At 42.6% G+C, this 10,645-nt stretch overlaps 1 pseudogene; it reads right to left on the bottom strand.

Annotated features, from left to right (window-relative positions):
- Positions 1–75: 75 nt before the first annotated feature.
- On the bottom strand, positions 76–10,006 carry LOC139568218 (CMRF35-like molecule 8; annotated as a pseudogene).
- Between the last annotated feature and the right edge of the window lie 639 nt (positions 10,007–10,645).

Raw genomic sequence — 10,645 nt, forward strand, 5'->3', positions numbered from 1 at the left:
TCTCTCTCCCTCATCTCTCTCCCTCCATCTCAGCTCTGTGTGTCTAGTGACAGTGGAACATGTTGATGAGACAGGTACTGAGTTTACTCACAGCACCAGTGGAGGCTGGTGAGGGGAGGACTACTTATAGTAATGTCTAGAATGGAATGTATCAAACACATAGAAATATATTGGTGCTTTAATGACAAATACACATAGTCTCATTTCCCATCAAGTGGAGTAAAATAATAATAACTGAATAATAACTGAATAATCAAAGGTTTCTAAAAGCTACAAACTGTCTCTGTTTGTTCAAGCCAGTGTTACATTCACAGTAGAAACAATGAATGAATGAATGAATGAATGAATGAATGAATGAACGGAGGTACAGACGTAACGACCGACAAACAAACTAAATAATGATGTAATGATAATGATGAACAGATGATTGAACTAACGAATGATGAATGAACGAGCAAACAAATAAATAATGAATATAGGAACAAATGAAAGATGAAAATGTTGAATAAAATTATGAATGAATGAATGAACGAACAAATTAATAAATGATTAAATGAATGTATGAAGAAATTAACAAATTATTGATCAAATAAATGAATGAATTAAAAACACAAATGAATGACTAAATGACAACATGAAAACATGAATGTGCCATACAGATCAGTGACACTAGCATAGTGGAGACAGGCTGGATCTCTGGGGAAGTTGACAGTAGCATAGTGGAGACAGGCTGGATCTCTGGGGAAGTTGACAGTAGCATAGTGGAGACAGGCTGGATCTCTGGGGAAGTTGACAGTAGCATAGTGGAGACAGGCTGGATCTCTGGGGGAAGTTGACAGTGGCATAGTGGAGTCAGGCTGGATCTCTGGGGAAGTTGACAGTAGCATAGTGGAGACAGGCTGGATCTCTGGGGAAGTTGACAGTAGCATAGTGGAGACAGGCTGGATCTCTGGGGAAGTTGACAGTAGCATAGTGGAGACAGGCTGGATCTCTGGGGAAGTTGACAGTAGCATAGTGGAGACAGGCTGGATCTCTGGGGAAGTTGACAGTAGTATAGTTGAGACAGGCTGGATCTCTGGGGAAGTTGACAGTAGCATAGTGGAGACAGGATGGATCTCTGGGGAAGTTGACAGTAGCATAGTGGAGACAGGCTGGATCTCTGGGGAAGTTGACAGTAGCATAGTGGAGACAGGATGGATCTCTGGGGGAAGTTGACAGTGGCATAGTGGAGTCAGGCTGGATCTCTGGGGAAGTTGACAGTAGTATAGTGGAGACAGGCTGGATCTCTGGGGAAGTTGACAGTAGCATAGTGGAGTCAGGCTGGATCTCTGGGGAAGTTGACAGTAGCATAGTGGAGACAGGATGGATCTCTGGGGAAGTTGACAGTAGCATAGTGGAGACAGGATGGATCTCTGGGGAAGTTGACAGTAGCATAGTGGAGTCAGGCTGGATCTCTGGGGAAGTTGACAGTAGCATAGTGGAGACAGGCTGGATCTCTGGGGAAGATGACAGTAGTATAGTGGAGACAGGCTGGATCTCTGGGGAAGTTGACAGTAGCATAGTGGAGTCAGGCTGGATCTCTGGGGAAGTTGACAGTAGCATAGTGGAGACAGGATGGATCTCTGGGGAAGTTGACAGTAGCATAGTGGAGACAGGATGGATCTCTGGGGAAGTTGACAGTAGCATAGTGGAGACAGGATGGATCTCTGGGGAAGTTGACAGTAGCATAGTGGAGACAGGCTGGATCTCTGGGGAAGTTGACAGTAGCATAGTGGAGACAGGATGGATCTCTGGGGAAGTTGACAGTAGCATAGTGGAGACAGGATGGATCTCTGGGGAAGTTGACAGTAGCATAGTGGAGACAGGCTGGATCTCTGGGGAAGTTGACAGTAGCATAGTGGAGACAGGCTGGATCTCAGGGGAAGTTGACAGTAGCATAGTGGAGACAGGATGGATCTCTGGGGAAGTTGACAGTAGCATAGTGGAGACAGGATGGATCTCTGGGGAAGTTGACAGTAGCATAGTGGAGACAGGATGGATCTCTGGGGAAGTTGACAGTAGCATAGTGGAGACAGGATGGATCTCTGGGGAAGTTGACAGTAGCATAGTGGAGACAGGCTGGATCTCTGGGGAAGTTGACAGTAGCATAGTGGAGACAGGCTGAATCTCTGGGGAAGTTGACAGTAGCATAGTGGAGACAGGCTGGATCTCTGGGGAAGTTGACAGTAGCATAGTGGAGACAGGCTGGATCTCTGGGGAAGTTGACAGTAACATAGTGGAGACAGGCTGGATCTCTGGGGAAGTTGACAGTAGCATAGTGGAGACAGGCTGGATCTCTGGGGAAGTTGACAGTAGCATAGTGGAGACAGGCTGGATCTCTGGGGAAGTTGACAGTAGCATAGTGGAGACAGGCTGGATCTCTGGGGAAGTTGACAGTAACATAGTGGAGACAGGCTGGATCTCTGGGGAAGTTGACAGTAGCATAGTGGAGACAGGCTGGATCAATGGACAATGTCTGGGACCTCTGTAGATTGACCAACATTAGAGTAGATGTCATCTCGACGAGGATTGGCTGCCGTGGCATAGATGGTTGTGATGTCACACACTTTATCTGGGTTCTGATTGGTTGCTGTGGCGTAGATGGGGTTGGCGATGGTTCCTGTGTCTGGATCCTGGTTGGTTGTCATGGAGTCAGACACCAACAGTCTGGCAGAGTGTTTAGATGCTGAAGAGGAAAACAAACAGATGATTTATTGTTGATGATTATATATTTATGTTTTGTTATTAAATGATTTTATTTATAAAACCTTTACAAATGTTTTGACATATTTGTTAAATCTTTAAATAATGATTGTGTGTAATAACTAGTGTACCTGTTGGTCTCCTGTCTCTGTCTCTCCTCTGTCTAAAGAACATGAACAGCAGCAGACCCAGCAGTAGTAGAACAACACCCACACCAACACCAGAGAACATCACGTCACCTAGAACACCCAGAGAACACCAGAGAACATCACATCACCTAGAACACCCAGAACAACACCAGAGAACATCACATCACCTAGAACACCCAGACCAACACCAGAGAACATCACATCACCTAGAACACCCAGACCAACACCAGAGAACATCACATCACCTAGAACACCCAGAACAACACCAGAGAACATCACATCACCTAGAACACCCAGAACAACACCAGAGAACATCACATCACCTAGAACACCCAGACCAACACCAGAGAACATCACATCACCTAGAACACCCAGACCAACACCAGAGAACATCACATCACCTAGAACACCCAGACCCAACACCAGAGAACATCACATCACCTAGAACACCCAGACCAACACCAGAGAACATCACATCACCTAGAACAGCCAGAACAACACCAGAGAACATCACATCACCTAGAACAGCCAGAACAACACCAGAGAACATCACATCACCTAGAACACCCAGAGACAGTACTCAGGCATAATGTAACAGTGATGGTACATTTAGCTAGTCTCTACTGTACTGTACTTCTGTGTTTCTTCATTTCAGAGGGAGGGAGGAGGGAAGACAACATCAGACAGAGAAACAGCTGGTGTTGAGGAGAGCAGAACATAGAGAGGAATTGTTAATGAGGTGTCAATAGTCACAGTCAGATTATTCAATCTAATATGAAGTATCAGGCAAAGTCAATGTGTTTTTGTTAGGGTTCAATGTTTTTCACTGTCTAGAGGTGGAAGATGTAATGACTAGTTTATACCACAAGGTGGTGTATATTTAGATTAATAGTTGTAGTTTATGAGGGAAGGATGCTTGGTAGTTGTAGTCCATGTTACAGTATGGTGCTTGGTAGTTGTAGTCCATGTTACAGTATGGTGCTTGGTAGTTGTAGTCCATGTTACAGTATGGTGCCTGGTAGTTGTAGTCCATGTTACAGTATGGTGCTTGGTAGTTGTAGTCCATGTTACAGTATGGTGCTTGGTAGTCGTAGTCCATGTTACAGTATGGTGCTTGGTAGTTGTAGTCCATGTTACAGTATGGTGCCTGGTAGTCATAGTCCATGTTACAGTATGGTGCTTGGTAGTTGTAGTCCATGTTACAGTATGGTGCTTGGTAGTTGTAGTACATGTTACAGTATGGTGCCTGGTAGTCATAGTCCATGTTACAGTATGGTGCTTGGTAGTTGTAGTCCATGTTACAGTATGGTGCTTGGTAGTTGTAGTCCATGTTACAGTATGGTGCCTGGTAGTCATAGTCCATGTTACAGTATGGTGCTTGGTAGTCGTAGTCCATGTTACAGTATGGTGCTTGGTAGTTGTAGTCTAGGCTACAGTATGGTGCTTGGTAGTCGTAGTCCATGCTACAGTATGGTGCTTGGTAGTTGTAGTCCATGTTACAGTATGGTGCCTGGAAGTTGTAGTCCATGTTACAGTATGGTGCTTGGTAGTTGTAGTCCATGTTACAGTATGGTGCTTGGTAGTTGTAGTCCATGTTACAGTATGGTGCATGGTAGTCGTAGTCCATGTTACAGTATGGTGCTTGGTAGTTGTAGTCCATGTTACAGTATGGTGCTTGGTAGTTGTAGTCCATGTTATAGTATGGTGCTTGGTAGTTGTAGTCCATGTTACAGTATGGTGCTTGGTAGTTGTAGTCCATGTTACAGTATGGTGCTTGGTAGTTGTAGTCCATGTTATAGTATGGTGCTTGGTAGTTGTAGTCCATGTTACAGTATGGTGCTTGTTAGTTGTAGTCCATGTTACAGTATGGTGCTTGGTAGTCGTAGTCCATGTTACAGTATGGTGCTTGGTAGTTGTAGTCCATGTTACAGTATGGTGCATGGTAGTCGTAGTCCATGTTACAGTATGGTGCTTGGTAGTTGTAGTCCATGTTACAGTATGGTGCTTGGTAGTTGTAGTCCATGTTACAGTATGGTGCTTGGTAGTTGTAGTCCATGTTACAGTATGGTGCTTGGTAGTTGTAGTCCATGTTATATATTGTACTTGGTAGTTGTAATCCATGTTATATATTGTACTTGGTAGTTGTAGTCCATGTTACAGTATGGTGCTTGGTAGATGTAGTCCATGTGTACAGTATGGTGCTTGGTAGTTGTAATCCATGTTATATATTGTACTTGGTAGTTGTAGTCCATGTTACAGTATGGTGCTTGGTAGTCGTAGTCCATGTTACAGTATGGTGCGTGGTAGTTGTAGTCCATGTTACAGTATGGTGCTTGGTAGTTGTAGTCCATGTTACAGTATGGTGCTTGGTAGTTGTAGTCCATGTTATAGTATGGTGCTTGGTAGTTGTAGTCCATGTTACAGTATGGTGCTTGGTAGTTGTAGTCCATGTTACAGTATGGTGCCTGGTAGTTGTAGTCCATGTTACAGTATGGTGCTTGGTAGTTGTAATCCATGTTACAGTATGGTGCCTGGTAGTTGTAGTCCATGTTACAGTATGGTGCTTGGTAGTTGTAATCCATGTTACATTATGGTGCTTTGTAGTTGTAGTCCATGTTACAGTATGGTGCTTGGTAGTTGTAGTCCATGTTACAGTATGGTGCCTGGTAGTTGTAGTCCATGTTACAGTATGGTGCTTGGTAGATGTAATCCATGTTATATATTGTACTTGGTAGTTGTAGTCCATGTTATAATTAGAGTGGGACAGCGGTCTAAGGCCCTGCATCTCAGTACTCGATGTGTCACTACAGACACCCTGGTTTGATTCCAGGCTGTATCACAACCGGCCGTGATTGGGAGTACCATACGGCGGTGCACAATTGGCCCAGCATAGTCTGGGTTTGGCCGGTGTAGGCCGTCATTGTAAATAAGAATTTGTTCTGAACTGACTTCCCTAGTTAAATAAAGGTTAAATATATATTTATTTTTTTAAAGACCATGTTACAATATGATGCTTTGTGGTTGTAGTTCTTTTTACAGTGTGGTGCTTGGTAGTTGTAGTTCATTTTACAGTATGGTGTTTGGTAGTTGTAGTTCATTTTACAATATGATGCTTTGTAGTTGTAGTTCATTTTACAGTGTGGTGCTTGGTAGTTGTAGTCCATGTTACAGTATGGTGCTTGGTAGTTGTAGTCCATGTTACAGTGTGGTGCTTGGTAGTTGTAGTTCATTTTACAGTATGGTGCTTGGTATTTGTAGTTCATTTTACCGTATGGTGCTCGGTAGTTGTAGTTCATTTTACAGTATGGTGCTTGGTAGTTGTAGTTCATTTTACCGTGTGGTGCTCGGTAGTTGTAGTTCATTTTACAGTATGGTGCTTGGTAGTTGTAGTTCATTTTACAGTATGGTGCTCGGTAGTTGTAGTTCATTTTACAGTATGGTGCTTGGTAGTTGTAGTTTATCTCTAAGTGTCATGTGGTGCCGAGGGTTCATTATGTTACCATGGTGAAGCTGTTGTTACCTTGTGTTCTAGTCATGTCTGTGGTGGTGATGCTGTTGTTACCTTGTGTTCTAGTCATGTCTGTGGTGGTGATGCTGTTGTTACCTTGTGTTCTAGTCATGTCTGTGGTGGTGATGCTGTTGTTACCTTGTGTTCTAGTCATGTCTGTGGTGGTGATGTTGTTGTTACCTTGTGTTCTAGTCATGTCTGTGGTGGTGATGCTGTTGTTACCTTGTGTTCTAGTCATGTCTGTGGTGGTGATGCTGTTGTTACCTTGTGTTCTAGTCATGTCTGTGGTGGTGATGCTGTTGTTACCTTGTGTTCTAGTCATGTCTGTGGTGGTATTGTTGTTGTTACCTTGTGTTCTAGTCATGTCTGTGGTGGTGGTGATGTTGTTACCTTGTGTTCTAGTCATGTCTGTGGTGGTGATGCTGTTTTTACCTTGTGTTCTAGTCATGTCTGTGGTGGTGATGTTGTTGTTACCTTGTGTTCTAGTCATGTCTGTGGTGGTGGTGATGTTGTTACCTTGTGTTCTAGTCATGTCTGTTGGTGGTGATGTTGTTCCTACTGTTCCATTGGTCCTAGCTGTTAGAACACAATGCGTCAAATATGTAAGGTGAAAGCCCTCCAACAATGAATGAATGAGAGAGAGAGAGAGAGAGGAGAGAGAGGAGAGAGAGGAGAAAGAGAGAGAGAGAGAGAGAGAGAGAGACAGAGAGAGAGAGAGAGAGAGAGAGAGAGAGAATGCGCCTGCGTACTTGTTACCGTGTGTGTGGTTTGAGGTGTGTGTTTCTGAGACTGAAAGTAGTACCCACTCTGTGTGTTTCAGGGGAAGTGGTGTGAACCTTGACCTGGAGGCCCTGTTGTTCTTATTGTCAGAAACACACAATGACTATAACTACTAGTCTCTCAATACAGAACCACTCTGAGCACAGTTACAATACTAAAGATAATGACTATAACTACTAGTCTCTCAATACAACACCTCTCTGATTACAGTTACAATACTAACGATAATGACTATAACTACTAGTCTCTCAATACAGCACCTCTCTGAGTACAGTTACAATACTAAAGATAATGACTATAACTACTAGTCTCTCAATACAGAACCTCTCTGAGTACAGTTACAATACTAAAGATAATGACTGAACAGATTATAGGGACTAAATAACATGGGTTAATAACAGTGACTGGGGGAGAGGGAGATGTGAGAGGGGGAGAGGAGAGAGTGGAGATGAGGAGATGCGATAGGGGGAGAGGAGAAGAGGAGATGTGAGAGAGAGATGTGAGGGGGAGAGGAGGAGATGTGAGGGGGAGAAAAAAAGGAGGACAGAAAGACAGAGAGAAAGATAACAGAGGAGGGACAGAGATAGATGGAGAGAGAGAGAGAGAGAGATGTAGGCCTACAGATAAGTTTGTAGGCTATAGAGAGCAGTTCTACTGAGGGTAATATACCTGCTGTGGAGTTTGAGGAGTCAGTTGTCATGGTGATGTTTGTTGATGGGTGTGTCGTGGAGAGGAGAGGTCTGGAGGTGACGGAGCCAGGGTTGGGAGGAACAGGAGCTGTAGAGAGAGACAGAGAGATAGAGAGTCATGGAGAGAGAGAGTGAGAAAAAGAGAGAGAACGAAAGAGGAAGAGAAAGAGAGAGAGAGAGAGAATGAAAGAGAAAGAGAGAAAGAGAGAGAGAGAGAGAGTGAGAAAAAGAGAGAGAACAAAAGAGAAAGAGAGAGAGAGAGAGGAAGAGAAAGAGAGAGAGAGAGTGAGGGAGAGAGACAGAGATATAATGCATCAACACAAATATATAATGTGTAAAACATAATCCTCCACATAAACACACTGATAGAAGGTCTTAGACACCAACCTCTGTCCACAGTGATCCTGACTTCAGTCTTGTTATACCACCACCATGTGTTGATTTCACACCAGTAGATCCCAGAATCCTCTAGGATCAGGTTAGTGATGGTCACAGTGAAGACTCTTCTCTCTGTGTCGTCAAACAGAGAGAATCTCCCTTCATGAGTCCACGCTGGGTGCTGATGCGTTTGGGTTTTGATCACGTCAACCCGGTAGGCCCAGATCCCTTTAGAGAGGTACTTCTGGTACGTCTCAAACCCCCGGTCATACGGACACTGAATGCTAGAATTTCCTCCTTCTTTCCCTCTCTTTGTGATCACTGCTGACATCACACAGCTCACAGCTATGAAACAACCACAGAAACACATTCACATCATCTCTACAATAACAGTTGTCATAGTCACCATGTTTCACAGACAGTCAGGTGAGGGAGATAGTTGAGTGACAGGTAGAGAATGTTTAATAATCTGGGACTGAGTGATACAGTACATTTATGTGTTCAGGACTACAGCAATACAGTAAAACAGTGTTGAAGGATAAAGTAAAGTACAGTATTGATCACCGTAACGTACAATGATACATGTATTGAGGTCTGATAGAAACAGTTCAATATGGGGTGTATATTAATGTATTGAGGTCTGATAATACACACCCCATATTAAACTGTTACTAATGTATTGAGGTCTGATAGTAACAGTTCAATATGGGGTGTGTATTAATGTATTGAGGTCTGATAATACACACCCCATATTAAACTGTTACTAATGTATTGAGGTCTGATAGTAACAGTTCAATATGGGGTGTGTATTAATGTATTGAGGTCTGATAGTAACAGTTCAATATGGGGTGTGTATTAATGTATTTAGGTCTGATAGTAACAGTTCAATATGGGGTGTGTATTAATGTATTGAGGTCTGATAGTAACAGTTCAATATGGGGTGTGTATTAATGTATTTAGGTCTGATAGTAACAGTTCAATATGGGGTGTGTATTAATGTATTGAGGTCTGATAGTAACAGTTCAATATGGGGTGTGTATTAATGTATTGAGGTCTGATAGTAACAGTTCAATATGGGGTGTGTATTAATGTATTGAGGTCTGATAGTAACAGTTCAATATGGGGTGTGTATTAATGTATTGAGGTCTGATAGTAACAGTTCAATATGGGGTGTGTATTAATGTATTGAGGTCTGATAGTAACAGTTCAATATGGGGTGTGTATTAATGTATTGAGGTCTGATAGTAACAGTTCAATATGGGGTGTGTATTAATGTATTGAGGTCTGATAGTAACAGTTCAATATGGGGTGTGTATTAATGTATTGAGGTCTGATAGTAACAGTTCAATATGGGGTGTGTATTAATGTATTTAGGTCTGATAGTAACAGTTCAATATGGGGTGTGTATTAATGTATTGAGGTCTGATAGTAACAGTTCAATATGGGGTGTGTATTAATGTATTGAGGTCTGATAGTAACAGTTCAACATGGAGTGTGTATTAATGTATTATGTTCTAATAGTACTCACCACAGAGGAGGCTGATGTTGACAGACATCAGATTCCTCATTCTTCTCTCTGGCTTCCCTCCTATGTTGTACAAATTATACTGTACTCCACTGACTCAGACTCTCTCCCAGTCCCTCCTAGTAGCTATAAACACAACTCTAATCTTGTTTAAGAGTTCTGGTAGCTGTTTAGTCCAGAAACACACCCCCCAAACCACACACGTAAACATGTACGCAGGCGCATTCTCTCTCTCTCTCTCTCTCTCTCTCTCTCTCTCTCTCTCTCTCTCTCTCTCTCTCTCTCTCTCTCTCTCTCTCTCTCTCTCTCTCTCTCTCTCTCTCTCTCTCTCTCTCTCTCTCTCTCTCTCTCTCTCTCTCTCTCTCTTTCTCTTTCTCTTTCTCTCGTCAGTTCCTCTTTCTCTACTGTATGTTGATATCTGGGGTTTTCTTTCATGTCAGTGTTTGTGTCAGTTTCTTTAGACACACTTATATTTGGGTGTTTGTTTGAATAAATATACATGAATATTGGTTAAGTTTAAGTTTACCTTAATTCATACAATGAGTGGGTATAATCCTTGACCCTGATTGGTTTAAACCTCATTCCAGCCGGTGTCTATTTCACAAGTTACCACCAGCTAAAGCTCTGATGTTGAAATACCTATTTACTCTCTTCCATCTCACTGCGCAATTCATCAGCCCAGCCAGGCAATTTATGAAGTTGATGTCCACTGTAAAAAGCATCTAGACATTATTTCACATTTCTTTTAGACTAGCAATTGGTTTTCAACAGTGGAGATTTGTATAAACGTTGCTGTCTGTCTCTCTGACATTTGCAACATTGTTTCAATATTGAAATTGGATCTCCAGCTGTCACATCGTAATGAACGTGCAGC

This window comes from Salvelinus alpinus, chromosome 2 (genome assembly GCF_045679555.1).
Source record: "Salvelinus alpinus chromosome 2, SLU_Salpinus.1, whole genome shotgun sequence".
Taxonomy (NCBI): Eukaryota; Metazoa; Chordata; class Actinopteri; order Salmoniformes; family Salmonidae; genus Salvelinus; species Salvelinus alpinus.